This window comes from Homarus americanus, unplaced genomic scaffold, assembly GCF_018991925.1.
Source record: "Homarus americanus isolate GMGI-L3 unplaced genomic scaffold, GMGI_Hamer_2.0 scaffold5589, whole genome shotgun sequence".
NCBI classification, from domain to species: Eukaryota; Metazoa; Arthropoda; class Malacostraca; order Decapoda; family Nephropidae; genus Homarus; species Homarus americanus.
This window is the reverse complement of record NW_024736650.1, coordinates 4,658,581-4,673,431: the sequence shown is the minus strand read 5'-3', so window position 1 is coordinate 4,673,431 and position 14,851 is coordinate 4,658,581. Positions and strand designations below refer to the sequence as shown.

Below are 14,851 nucleotides of genomic sequence, written 5' to 3'. Positions count from 1 at the left end.
TTCTTTCTTCACACTGGCTTTGTACCGCGCTCTTATAGTAGTAATTCTTCATCCCAGGTTATTGATGACATGTCAGGCTGAGTAGACCAGTCACAGCTTGTCACCTTGACCACTCGACCATAAAGGCAGTTTACAGTCACATTCAGACTAAGCCAAATTTCGAAAGTTCCTTTATTTCATAATAGTCACTTCTCATGAAGCATAATGATAATAATAATTACTTGCCTGTGATTGAAGGTAAACATTGGCTGTGGTAGCGAGAGGTGATTATAAGACGTTTTGTTTCAGAATTTTCAAGACTGTGGTGATCACCTTCAACCTGCCAGACATTTAACACACGTTTAAAGCCCACACACTGGTGGTCGTACACTTCAAGTTTTCCTCCCTGTTTTTTTTTTTTTTTTACAATCTGGGTTCGCTTCTCTATAGTTCTAGTACAAGTATCGTTATCGGTCTTTCCACCACACCAAACCCGTCCAACACACCATCACTCCGGTTCACCAAATGAGCTGCGACTAGTGCGACGTGACAATGACATCATTAACAAACACCAGTACCTCACCAGTCCTCAAGAATAGGATTCATGCCCCCTCGCCTCCGTCCCAGCTGTCGTCAGAAGACGATAACAGCATCCTCTTCCGGCGACAAATGCCAGAGCCTCCCCTCCACTTGTTTAATTTTATTAATCTTTACAACTCTAGATACATAAACTGCCATTTAATTTAGAATATCGAGAGAAAATCTGGCAGAAGTTATTGCGTCTGAAACATTGACCAAAGACTGTACTGAGGGTCCGGGGATACATTTACACGCTCGGGGACCTCACAACACCACTATCAACGCCAGGGTGTAAACTCACTTACGCCGCTGATTTACAACATCTTACACGTGCGACAATTAACTGTCAGGGGCTACAGCTCGTAGCGTTCTGATAGATAGAGGATGACTTGTGGTGTAATGGTAGTGGATGACTTGTGGTTATATGATGGTGGATGACTTGTGGTGTGATGATGGTGGATGGGGTTTGTGGTGTTATGATGGTGGATGGCTTGTGGTGTTATGATGGTGGATGGCTTGTGGTGTTATGATGGTGGATGGCTTGTGGTGTTATGATGGTGGATGACTTGTGGTGTTATGATGGTGGATGACTTGTGGTGTTATGATGGTGGATGGCTTGTGGTGTTATGATGGTGGATGACTTGTGGTGTTATGATGGTGGATGGCTTGTGGTGTTATGATGGTGGATGACTTTAGGTGTGATGATGGTGGATGGCTTGTGTGATGGTGGATGGTGTGGTGTTATGATGGTGGATGACTTTGGGTGTTATGATGGTGGATGGCTTGTGGTGTTATGATGGTGATGGCTTGTGGTGTTATGATGGTGGATGACTGTGGTGTTAGTGATGACTTGGAGGAGAGAGAGAGAGAGAGAGAGAGAGAGAGAGAGAGAGAGAGAGAGAGAAAGAGAGAGAGAGAGAGAGAGAGGACATGTGGTAAGAAGAAGAGTGTTGGTTGTGCTGGTCGGGAACTAAGAACAGAGAGGTGATGGTGTTATCATCATCTGCCCACTGTGTGTGTGTGTGTGTGTGTGTGTGTGTGTGTGTGTGTGTGTGTGTGTGTGTGTGTGTGTGTGTGTGTGTGTGTGTGTGTGTGTAATAATAATAATAATAATTAACGGTTTATTAAAAAAGTTCTGCAGCCCGAAGGCTGAAAATATACATTGGGCATAAATGATTTATTACATACATTGGTGGTTTAACAAAAGCCTTCATTAGAGAAAGGTAAAGGAACATACAGTGAACATACAGATTAATGTAGGTGTTGAACAGCAAACTCGTAGTGTAGTAACTCCCTCCCAGATGGTGTTAGGAGGGACCTCACGCGGTGCAGTATCTCCCTCACAGATGGTGCTATGAGGGACCCCACGTGGTGTAGTACCTTCCTCACAGATGGTGTTATGAGGGGCCTCACGTGGTGTAGTACCTCCTCACAGATGGCGTTATGAGGGACCTCACGTGGTGTAGTACCTTCCTCACAGATGGTGTTATGAGGGGCCTCACGTGGTGTAGTACCTCCTCACAGATGGCGTTATGAGGAGCCTCAGGTGGTGTAGTACCTTCCTCACAGATGGTGTTATGAGGGGCCTCACGTGGTGTAGTAACTCTCTCACAGATGGTGTTATGAGGGACCTGACGTGGTGTAGTAATTCCCTCACAGATGGTGTTATGAGGGGCCTCACGTGGTGTAGTAGTTCCCTCAGATGGTGTTATGAGGGACCTGGCGTGGTGCAGTAATTCCCTCACAGATGGTGTTATGAGGGACCTGACGTGGTATAGTAATTCCCTCACAGATGGTGTTATATGAGTGAGGTTTGGTCTTAGGCCTTCCTATCGTAGACGGATTAACACATCGCTGGTTGTTGTTGGGTCTCATGGGCCGTTATCACTGGGTACCTGGGACCTCACTGTGTGAAGGTTAAGTTGGGTACGACTGTTACTGTTGAGTTGTTCTCACTGACTTACGCACTGTTCACCACTGTCCACCTCTGTTTAACACTGGTTCCACTCCTTTCCTAAATGAAATTGTAACTTCTGGCGAGAACTTGTTGATATTCCAGTGGGGAGGAGGGTTCAGGGGAGGGAGTTGACCTGGCTGCTCCAAGAGGAGCGCCAGGTACGTCTTGACCCTTCGGTGGTCAAGGATGTAGTGTGTGTGTGTGTGTGTGTGTGTGTGTGTGTGTGTGTGTTTAAGACAACGCTATACAACTGTCAGGCTCTTACAATAACTTACGTGGATGTTGGACAGATAGATGTAGGTTAAGGTGTTTTGGAAGGAAAGGTAAGAAGCTTGTAAAATACTGCTGAGACATTGGGACTAAACATAAAGGTCAAACAACACAAAATTAAGGCTCAGTAGTAGACATGATTACAATACATTTTGAGGAAGCCACTGAAGTCATAGCTGAGGTACAGATTGAAAACGTACACAATATTTACCACCTCGGGTCAGTGATAACATACAAAGGTAACATCGTTAGTTAAGATCTGGAGGTGAAGGTGTTGCTGCTCGTTACCTAACCTAACCTAACCAAAGCTTCATCTGGCTCTGGAACTTAAAGCATTACCCATATGGCTCTTAAGCATCACCCAAAACACTAAAGGAGAAACTGAAAATAAAAACTTTGAGACCAATATCACGAGAAGCCTGTACGGACAAGCTGTTGGTGAAGAACTAGTTTGCTGGTGAGAGCAGCGCGCCTAGAGCTGGGACGCATGGTGACAGCAGCGAATGATCCAACTGTATGTATTAAAAACCAAAACATACGGGATGGATACTGCATATTGGGAGACCACAAGGACACCTAAGACCTAGATGGACAGCTAAGGTATTGGTAGACTTGGAACCTACTGAGATGAACCAATAGAACCTAAGGATTTCCGAGATAGATGATCGAATAGTGTAACGTGCAGGGAATGTTGTGAGGGTCAAAGGTATTCATAGTCGTGCAGCGGGTGAGCAAGACACACTCACTCCCACAAAGACTCACAAATATCACCCATGAATTATAGACAGGTGATCACTGTGAAATAAAAAGTAGAGAACTCAGAGAATTTCGTGTGAAATATAACATAGTCTAGAATTGTTCTTAGTGCTCCTGTGGCATGGTCGGTAGCGTTCCCTGGTCCCATGCAGTAGATCGAAGGTTCGAGTCCTGGCTGGTGAGGTCGTTGATTATAATTATGTTCAAAGTCCACGTGTTATATGGACTAAAAATGAAGTATATATGGTACCTCGTGTTTCATACCAGCTGGATTCGGTAAAATGCTACTGACATCCACATAAGCAGCACGGGCAGTTCCCAACGGGAGGTTCACGGCGCCATCAGCTCGATGAACAGGCTTTGTGTAACATATAACATAGTCTAGAACTGCTTTTAGTGTTCTTGTGGCATGGTCGGTAACGTTCCCTGGTCCAACGCAGTAGGTCGAGGGTTCGAGTACTGTCTGGTGAGGTCATTGATTATATGTTTAAAGTCCGCTTGTTATATGGACTAAAAATGATATATATATATATATATATATATATATATATATATATATATATATATATATATATATATATATATATATATATATATATATATGCAAGTAAATCACTGTAGGTGCGCGTTATCTAGGTATATGCTGATAACCACAAGGAAAGAAGAAAACACGAAAGCGCTTGGGAACTTCGTGTTTTCTTCTTTCCTTGTGGTTATCAGTATATATATATATATATATATATTAATGAGAACAATAGCAAAAGTTATGAAAGAGCTTGAAAATCTTCGTGTTTTTATTTCGAAATAGTTACTTGCATTGTTCTGTGTGTGTGTGTGATAATAGTAATAATAATAATAATAATAGTAATAATGATAATAATGATAATAATAATAATAATAATAATAATAATAATAATAATAATAATAATAATTAACGGTTTATTGAAAAAGTTCTGCAGCCCAAAGGCTGAAAATATACATTGGACAAAAATTACTTATTACATACAAAGACATGGGGTGGGTGGGTCGTTAACAAAAGCTTTCATTACTGAAAGAAGAAGGGGCATGAATTGAACATACAAATTATTAAAGTTTACAGTTGATGGCCCGGGCCTGGGCTGGTCATGGAGACACCAGGCAGTGTGGTGTTCACGTGGTGTAGTAACTCATCCTCGGGTGTTGATATGAAGGACCTCACGTGGTCATGGAGACATCGGGTGGTGTGGTGTTCACGTGGTGTAGTAACTCGTCCTCGGGTGTTGATATGAAGGACCTCACGTGATCATAGAGACACCAGGTGGTGTGGTGTTCACGTGGTGTAGTAACTCGTCCTCGGGTGTTGCTATAAAGAACCTCACGTGGTCATAGAGACACTGGGTGGTGTGGTGTTCACGTAGTGTAGTAACTCGTCTTCGGGTGTTGATATGAAGGACCTCACGTGGTCATTGGGACACAGGGTGGTGTGGTTTTGACGTGGTACAGTGACTCGTCCTCGGGTGTTGATATGAAGGACCTCACGTAGTCATGGGGAAGGCGTTGACAAGCTCGAGATAATGCAAAATAAAGCCCTCAGAATTATCCTAGGATGTCCCATGAGCACTAAAGTAGTTAATATGAGGATAGAACTAGGTATACCCAGTGTTAAAGATAGTCGTGGGGACATTGTGTGATGTGGGGTGGTGTCACAGTACCTCACTCTGCTAGGTGATGTTGTGTTATCCCGTAGTCAGGTGAGCTGGCCGGCCCTCTGTTGTTCCCAGGGTGGACGGATTAGCACCCCTGGTCAGAAGATGGTTGTCAGTTCCCAAGGGTGCTTATCTCACTGGTGGGTCACGGCTCTCACTGGTACTGTCTGGTGCTGAATTCACTGGCTTAATCACTGTTAATCACTGTTCATCACTGATCCCACTTCTTTCCGAAACGAAATTATCACTTTTCATTATGTAGATATCCCGGTGGTGAGGATGGGCTGGGGAGAGGGAATTCGGGAATGGGCCGACCTGGCCAAGGAGGGCCGCCGCTCAGCTGGACCAGCGCCTGAATAGGTCTTGACCCTACGGTGTGTGTGTGTGTGCAACAAAAAAATTAAATGCAGCAAGCAAGCAAGAAGCAAGCGTGTGTGTGTGTATGTGTGGAGCAAGGGTGAGGGTGTGGTGAAACCCACATCAGTGTCGCTTGGGATCAATACATTATATAGGCCATCAGTGCCTCACCTCGCACTCCACACCCCTCCTTCGTTAGAGAGGTGGAGGGGGTAGTGAGGAGACGTGAGGCTGAGGATAATGCAATGACTTGGATGTGTTTCTAGAATGGTATGACTGCCATGTATTGCACTGCATTATGTGGTGGTGGTAGTGGTGGTGATAGTAGGGGTAATGGTGTTGTGCAGTGTTGGTGTTGTGCAATGTGTGTGTGTACGTACGCGCGTGCTTGCATTTGTTCCATTGTATTTATCTTTGTGTTTGAGGAACTTCCTGGTTGGTGCCGTCTCACACACACACACACACACACACACACACACACACACACACACACACACACACACACACACACGGCTTTGGATGAGTCCTTAAGAATCTGCTTATCTAATTCAACATTTGGTGGTTAGCCCTGTAGTCAGTCAATACTCCCGATTTTCAAACATTACCGAGATAAAAAAAAAACACACAAAAAACACCTCGTTAAGATCGTCTTGGTGTAGTTATCACTCCAGTCTACCCCGCTGTCTTGAGTGAGTAGCTATGGTTAAGGGGACATTTAGTAAAGTAGTAGAATACGGTAACTTGGATCACCTGAAGATAACCACATTAACCTACCTGGGGGGTTAGGTTAGGTTGGAGTGAGGTAAAGTTAGCATTAGGGTGGTTAATATTCAGGTGATTAATGAACTCGTGGTGGAATAATCAGGTTCCCTAAAACCCTGTTCCTTCTCTGGCAAGTGATGTGCAGGTAATCAGGATACGGAAAGGGTTACCACCTGTTAAGTTAAGTTGGACCTGCTTAATGATTTGTTGGAATGACTCTTGTACAAGAAGTTGGAAGTATGTATCTGCACAGAATGACATTATTCGCTTCAGTGCTCCAGGTACTAGAATTGATGTTGTGTTTGATTGTTACAATGAATACTCCATTTTGTGCTACGCAAATACGACGTGTTATTATGAGTTAGGAAAGAGACGTCTGGTATACAAGAGGTATAGCCGTGAAGTGAAACTGTCAGACCAGTGGAAGAACTTTTCCCATATGACTGAGAATAAGACAAACCTGTCCATGATTATCGCTTGAGCTTCTCAGACACTCCAGTAGATGCCAGAAAACTTATCTCAGTGTTTTGGAAACGGAAATGTTAAGGGGGAGGGATATTGACGGCGAGGAATATTTTTGTCTTTAAAGACTGACTGTTATAATGCTCTTCACGGTGCCTCGTGTCTGGGTTGTCCTTCTCTTCCTTTGTCAGTCTTGGGGATGACTACTGCCTCGTGGAAATTTTACAACAACAGCTGCAGGAATTGCATTAATGTTACCAAACTCACGAAAAACATGGTTACCGTCATCGAGAACCAGTGGCCATCTGGAAAAATATTGACGTGACACTATGTATGTATGTATGTATGTATGTATGTATGTATGTATGTATGTTTGTATGTATGCAGCTGGTATATTTCGGTCCAAATACTAGGACCCTATTCAGCCAACTATAGAGAGAGACTAATATTTACGAAGGGGACATAAACATTTCTGCGAATATATAATATTTCATCAATACTAGCCGTTGCTGTACGACCGTCTTTTCTGTGCCTCAACAGCATGAGGAGGATGAGCACTCGCGTTCAGTTGCCTCAGCCAGGAAGAGGAACAGCGAGGTGTTCTTTATGTTAACCTTCCGTAATGTTTCCCGCCGTCGTATTTGTTGTAACTGCATACTCTTTATATCTCTGGTATACGTGTCAGCGGGAATATAATTATAACACCTTATGCATAGAGATTTAAGCTCATACGACGAGTTAATTAAGTTAAGGCGTAAGTTTGAGAAGGTCCGGTGTGTGTGGTGGAGTGATAAGTGGTGTAGCATTAGTATAATAGTAAGTGTATTTAGGTCAATGTACTTTGTGGTATTTACCTTAACCAGAGGTAATTGGGATGAAGGAGGGTGGCCGGGGATTATCTGCCACGACTCTGGGGTTTCCCTTAACCACCACTACCACCACCAGCTACTGCTCGGGAATTTTTACATCCTCACAATATTTCCTATAAGTGTGTACTGTAACCTGACCACATACAAATTATATTCATTGAGCCACACCTTCGTATCCTGCCTTAGCAAATATACCTTCACACACAACTACACCCGCCTAAGTAAAAACAAGGTTGAGAGTGTAGAGCATTAACCAACTGAGTGACAGGGGTTTATTCTCAGCAGATTAAAATGGTCTGACGTTACTTTGAATGAAATACCCAAGTGCTAGACTACTCCATAAAGGGTTGAGTGTGTACAGTAGGCCAGCAGGGGGAGTATGCTGGAGGTTCACGGTAGCCAAGGAAGATGTGACGGTCTTGTTCTGACGGAATACCTCACCAAGCTATAGATTACTTCACCAAGCTATAGATTACCTCACCAAGCTATAAATTAACTCACCAAGCCTAAGATTACCTCACCAAGCTATAGATTATATGACCAAGCTATAAATTAACTCACCAAGCTACAGATTATCACACCAAGCTATAGATTATCTCACCAAGCTGTAGATTACCTCACCAAGCTAGATTACCTCATCAAGCTATAGATTACCTCACCAAGCTATAAATTAACTCACCAAGCTATAGATTATCACACCAAGCTATAGATTACCTCACCAAGCTAGATTACCTCGTCAAGCTAGATTACCTCATCAAGCTATAAATTAACTCACCAAGCAATAGATTATCACACCAAGCTATAGATTATCTCACCAAGCTGTAGATTACCTCACCAAGCTAGATTACCTCAACAAGCTATAGATTACCTCACCAAGCTATAGATTACCTCACCAAGCTATAAATTACCTCACCAAGCTATAGATTACTTCACCAAGCTAGATTACCTCGTCAAGCTAGATTGCCTCTCGAAGCTAGATTACCTCACCAAGCTAGATTGCCTCACCAAGCTAGATTACCTCACCAAGCTAGATTACCTCACCAAGCTAGGTTACCTCACCAAGTTATAGATTACCTCACCAAGCTAAATTGCCTCACCAAGCTAAATACCTCATCAAGCTATAGATTACCTCACCAAGCTATCGATTACCTCACCAAGCTATAAATTACCGCACCAAGCAGCTATAGATTACCTCACCAAGCTTGACAGAAAACTTTACTCGCTAACAACTTCAGTGTGTATACTGTACATGTGAATAGAACCCAATGGAAGTTTTAATAATAAGAACTCCTCAGTACCTCAGCCTGCCTTTGTTATGTTATGTGTACTGTAGATGGGTGTAAAGTATGTATGAATGTTGGAGTTATGTTTTATCCAGCACACGAGGCAACGTTAGAAAATGAATGCGCTTTTTATGATAATGATAGGTTAGGTTAGATTAGGTTAGGCTCTACAGTATTATGGTATTTCTCATGGGTAAGAGTAACGCAACAGTCAGAAGTTCTTAATGTGTGTGTGTGCTTGTAAGTTTAAAAGCCGTGTGCGTGTGTAAGTTTTTCAGTGTGTGGGCGTGTAGGTTTTTCAGTGTGTGGGCGTATAAGTTTTTCAGTATGTGAGCGTGAAGGTTTTTCAGTGTGTGGGAGTGTAGGTTTTTCAGTGTGTGGGTGCGAATGTTTTTCAGTGTGTGGGCGTGTAAATTATTCAGTGTGTGGGCGTGTAAGGTTTTCAGCGTGTGGGCGTGGGCTGAAAGAGACAAACCCATACACATCCAAGAAGGCGAGTAGCATAGTCATTGGGGTGTGTGTGTGTGTGTGTGTGTGTGTGTGTGTGTGTGTGTGTGTGTGTGGTCTCCCTTATATACGTCTTTGTTCTCATGGGCTGGGTTATCTTCGTGTCTTAAAATACTGAGTATGGGTGGGTCGGTGTGTGGGGCCCGCTCACGCTATTGATATTCACAGCGGGAACTCACTTTACTTAGCCTTGGGTGGGGTGTGTGTTAGGCTCTTGTGCACATACATATTCCTGTACATACATACATACATACATACATACATACATACATACATACATGTTATTTCGTAGTTTATTTTCTTTAAATGAATATGTAAAACTAGGTATCACGCTGGCTACTGAAAAGAAAAAAAAAACATATGTACTGTAAGTGCTTAACAAAAGTAATACTTGAAGTATTTTTTTTAACCATTCTTAATTTTCGTTTATTTCAACACTCTGTAAACGTCTTATTTATATACTTTATGTACGGTAATGTTTCTTCCTTCCTGTTGTGATATATTATTTAAACATCTGTAATTGCAAAACATTTTTTTTTTTACTCACACACACTCACACCAATATCCTGTGCGGTAAAGGGAGGGTGGTCCTGGGTATTCCCATTCAGCAGGTACAGGTAACACTCATCAGGTACAGTACTGCGTTACTATACCACTTTGGCAGGATGCAAAATCACTCAATAACGTTTTCATATTTTGCTAAGTTTCTGAGGAAGAACCCTGTCCTTCATTCCAGTCGGGAATGCTAACACGTGATCGTTCGCTTAATAAGACAAATATACATACATACACTATGTATGTTTGTATTACAACAACAAAATTATCTTCACCTGTTGGACACCTCTTACCTCAGGAAATGAGGACAGTACTGCTGTTGTACTATAAGCTATCACGCAATGTGACACCTTGTATAGACTACAGTATAGATTTAACTGTTAGATGTCTTGACAAGTAAGAGACGCTAGTGACATATTTTTTATACTTATTTAAACGAGTCTGTGGTGTCACATCTTTAACATTTGTAATATTATAAAGGAGAATACTGTAATCAATTATTCACAACAATTATCACAGCCGCTGCCACTGAGAAATAACAGCACACCGCACGTTTTCTGATTCATTTCCTTTACAGAAAATGGTGATTACACCAGGGACGGCTGAGTGGTCGTGGTGGATGATGAAATGCAATTGTACAGGTAACTGGTGAGGACTCGTTTTTTTCCCCCTCACACACACACACAGCAAAATGATTGCAATATCCGTCCCAGGGACCAATCTTCCATAAGACTTGTTGCATGTGACACTTGCTCGTCTTTCCCAACATCCAACCCAAGTTGGGGTCAAGGACGCCACCCTCGCCCTCTGTCTCAACTATTTCACATCCGAGATACACAGCGTAGGACACTTGACGAACACTGTACGAACCTCACACATGAAGGAAGTGACACCACATTACACCACACTACACCACATTACACCACACTACACCACATTACACCACACAACACCACATTACACCACACTATATCTTGCGCTAGTCAGGCCGCACCTCGATTATGCTGTTCAGTTCTGGTGCCCTTATTACAGAATGGATATCAATTCAATGGAGTCGGTGCAGCGAAGAATGACGAAAATGATTCCGGGACTTAGAAACCTTCCATATCAAGATAGGCTAAAGAAACTTAACTTGCATTCCCTAGAAAGACGAAGAGTGCGGGGAGATACGATAGAAGTATTTAAGTGGGTGAAAGGAATCAAGAAAGGAGATATAGATAAAGTTCTTATAATATCCGAGCAGGATAGGACTCGTAGCAACGGATTTAAGTTGGATAAGTTCAGGTTTAGGAGGGAGATAGGAAGGAACTGGTTCACAAATAGGGTGGTGGACGAGTGGAACAAGCTTAGCAACTTTGTAGTAAGTGCTGGAACTCTGGAAAGTTTTAAAAGGAGGCTAGATATATTCATGGATGATAGAGAGTGGTAGTAACTCTCGACAGGAGCTGCCATGCACAGGCCAACCGGCCTATTGCAGACTCCATATTTTCTTATGTGTTTATGTACACCATTATGACGCAGTAACCGGAGAGAACAACCATCATTGCAAAGATTATCAATACATGACTCGGTCTCTACAGATTGTGTATTACATATTGATATTGAAACAGTTTGTTTAGCCATAAAAATACAGATACAAACTGAATAACAAAGGTATATTGGCACGTGAGAGCCTCAGCCCTCTTCAGTGACACCTGTTATACTGTACATTTATCAAAAGGAACTATTATATAGCATTTAGTACAATTTTGATTAAAACAAGCAACATGCTGTTGGTACATACACATGTTTATCACATTAATACATACATACATACATACATACATACATACATACATACGTACATACATACATACATACAACGCCTTTATTCTTCCCAAACTAACGTATGCGTCACCAGCCTGGTCGTTTTCTCTCAACTCTACCCAACAACGTCAGCTAGAGAAGGTACAGAAAAAGGCCTGCAGAATCATGCTCGGCGCAGACTACTCCGGCTATAACAACGCTCTCTCCACCCTGGAAATGCCATTCTCAGTGACCTCCACCACCAAGCACGAGCAAGGTTTGGCAGTGGACTACTGCACCATCCTCGTCATCGCCACCTCCTGCCACCGGCAGTCCCCAGCCCATCTCGCGCAGTCCACCACTACAACAAAATTCAGCCCATAAGAGCTCTCACTGATAGATATAAGAATAGCACCATCCCATCTATTGTTAAAATAATTAACAACTCCTGATTTATGTGTACTGTACAGCCCTGTAAATGTATTCAACGCATATCATTATGTCTAAATCGAATGTAAGTTTGTATATTTTCAGCAACAGGCTGCAACTCTATTAATAAACCGCTTATTATTATTATTATTATTATTATTATTATTATTATTATTATTATTGTTATTATTATTATTATTATTATTATTATTATTATTATTATTATTATTATTGTTATTATTATTACATACACACACACACACACACACACACACACACACACACACACACACACATATATATATATATATATATATATATATATATATATATATATATATATATATATATATATATATATATATATATATTTTACAGTGTTATGTGTATACTATACAGTAATCTGGTAAGTGGGTGGAAGCGAATCCACAACGTGAGTGTGTGTGTGTGTGTGTGTGTGTGTGTGTGTGTGTGTGTGTGTGTGTGTGTGTGTGAACCCTTTAATTTTATCTTCTCTGATAGGCAAATGGTTACTGTCATTAGTAATATATATTTACGTCACCGAGTTAAATTAACCTCGTTTTATCTGTGCAGGAAGTCCTGATGGATAACTGTAATGAGGTAGTGATGGTGATTCTTGTGGAAAGGTGATGGTGGTAATGCTAGTAGTTGTGGTGGTGATAACTCCCCACCTCATCTACCACTCATTCTATCCTCATCTACCACTCATTCTACCCCTCACTCTACCACCATCTACCACTCATTCTACCACTCATTCTACCACTCATTCTACCCACTCATCTACCTCTCATCTACCCCTCATGTACCACCATCTACCACTCATCTACCCCTCATCTACCTCATCTACCCCCCTCATTACTACTCATCTACCCTCATCTACCACTCATTCTACCCCTCATCTACCATTCATCTACACTCATCTGCCACTCATTCTACCCCCTCATCTACCACTCATTCTACCTCATCTACCACTCATCTACCACTCATCTACCACTCATTCTACCCCCTCATCTACCACTTATCTACCCCTCATCTACCCCTCATCTACCACTATTCTACCACTCATTCTACCCCTCATCTACCCAACAACCAGTTGTGCTGTGGGTCCAGTGGTGTAGTGTGTGTCCAGTGGTATAGTGTGTATTGTGTGTTGTGTGTGTGCCAGTGGTGTGGTGTAGTAGTGGTGTAGTGTTTGGCCACTGGTGTAGTGTGTAGTGGTGTAGTAGTAGTGGTGTAGTGTGTGGCCAGTGGTGTAGTGTGTGGCCAGTGGTGTAGTGTAAATAGTGGTGTAGTGTGTGGCCAGTGGTGTAGTGTGTATAGTGGTGTAGTGTGTGTACTAGTGGTGTAGTGTGTGATAGTGGTGTAGTGTGTGGCCAGTGGTAGTGTGTGTGGCCAGTGGTGTAGTGTGTGTAGGTGTAGTGTGTAGTGTGGTGGTAAAGTAGTGGTGTAGTGTGTGCCAGTGGTGTAGTGTGTGTGGCTAGTGGTGTAGTGTGTCCAGTGGTGTAGTGTGTGGCCAGTGGTGTAGTGTGTGTCCAGTAAGGGGTAGTAACAGGTAGTGTTGATGACGTCACACACTCGGTGCCACCCTCCCCGGATCAATAACTGGGATGGCACTCTATTGCCTCGACCACATATCACCATCATCTGGTACAATATGGTTAGGAAACAGCTCTATGTTGTGAAGGTATGTGGTGCAGTAGTTAGGATATGTGGTGCAGTAGTAAGGATATGTGGTGTACTAATGAGGATATGGGGTGTGGTAGTAAGGATATGTGGTGCAGTAGTAAGGATATGTGGTGTACTAATGAGGATATGGGGGTGTGGTAGGGATATGTTGCAGTAGAGGAGGATATGTGCAGTAGTGAGGATATGTGGTGCAGTAGTGAGGATATGTGGTGCAGTAGTGAGGATATGTGGTGCAGTAGTGAGGATATGTGGTGCAGTAGTGAGGATATGTGGTGCGGCAAGCAGGATATGGGTTTTCTATTTTTATGATCACCTGAAGATTAAACACTAAGGTTATTTCACCTGATGATTAAACACAGGTTGAAATAAACTAAAGCTAATCTTCAGGTGATCCCCTTCTTGCTAACATATATTATATACACAAGCAGTTATTAGCCAGTGGATATCGATGAATTGGTTGTGACTCCTACTTGCAGAATAAACTTTAGGTGGAAGGGGAAGGGTTAGCTGAGAGAGAGAGAGAGAGAGAGAGAGAGAGAGAGAGAGAGGCCAGATCGTTATAGTATAGAGAATGAATCAGAGTTGGGCGAAGTATTTAAACTGAGAAAGTCTAGGTGTCAACTTTCTTCAATTACCGTGGTGAGTCCTTTGTGTTGCTACCACCAAATATACCCCGAGCTTGGACCCCAGCCAGAAAACATAGCCAGCGTGTCCCTTCCCTCCCTCCTCTCCACCTCCCTCAGTTTATCGATTACATTAAAATTCTCCGCGAGGATGCTGTTGTTGTTGGTATTTAAATTTTCTTTATATATTTCCCGTTTCATGTAAAGGTCAGAGATGTATGTGAAGTTTAGGAATAACAGAGACGTTATTATTATTGTTTGAATTCGCTTATTATGTTCTATTTTG

At 42.4% G+C, this 14,851-nt stretch overlaps 1 protein-coding gene across 3 annotated transcripts in view; it reads right to left on the bottom strand.

Moving 5' to 3' along the window:
- The window catches only part of LOC121872313 (BTB/POZ domain-containing protein 1-like), a 120,218-nt gene that overhangs the window by 72,791 nt on the left and 32,576 nt on the right, over positions 1–14,851 (bottom strand). The window lies entirely within an intron of this gene.